Raw genomic sequence first — 695 nt, forward strand, 5'->3', positions numbered from 1 at the left:
GTACTTCCAGAAGGAACAGAAGGGTATGTAGTGTATTGTGATGCTTCGGGAGTGTGCTTAGGTTGTGTATTGATGTAGCATGGTAAAGTAATAGCTTATGGATCAAGGCAGCTACGGCCACATGAGAAAAAATTATCCAACCCATGATCTAGAGCTAGCAGCAGTTGTGTTTGCTTTGAAAATATCTTGTATCATCCCGGTAAAGCCAATATAGTAGCTGATGCTTTAAGCCGTAAAATAATGGCAAGCACTTGTGGGCAGTTTATGGAAAGACAAGGAATAACTAAGGATCTATGCCAACTAGCTAGCTTAGGGCTTCGCCTTCTTGAATCTCTAGACGAAGAGGTTGTTGTGCAAAATGTGGCAGAATCCTCATTAGTAGTGGAAGTGAAAGAGAAGCAATACACTAATCATATTCTATTACAGCTTAAGGAGAATGTACAGCAGGGCATAACAAAGGCATTTGGACTTATGCAAGAGGGAGTACTTCGGTGTCAAAATAGATTGTGTGTACCTAACGTAGATGAACTGAGAAAGAGGATTATGATGGAAGCACATCATTTGGGATATTCTATCCATCCGGGGTCAACTAAAATGTATCATGACTTGAAGGAAATGTATTGGTGGGGGGACATCAAGAAGAACATTGCGGAATTCGTAGCTCAATGTCCAAATTGTCAACAAGTAAAAGTAGA

The sequence above is a fragment of the Solanum tuberosum genome, unplaced genomic scaffold (assembly GCF_000226075.1).
Source record: "Solanum tuberosum cultivar DM 1-3 516 R44 unplaced genomic scaffold, SolTub_3.0 scf00650, whole genome shotgun sequence".
In the NCBI taxonomy this organism is placed as follows: Eukaryota; Viridiplantae; Streptophyta; class Magnoliopsida; order Solanales; family Solanaceae; genus Solanum; species Solanum tuberosum.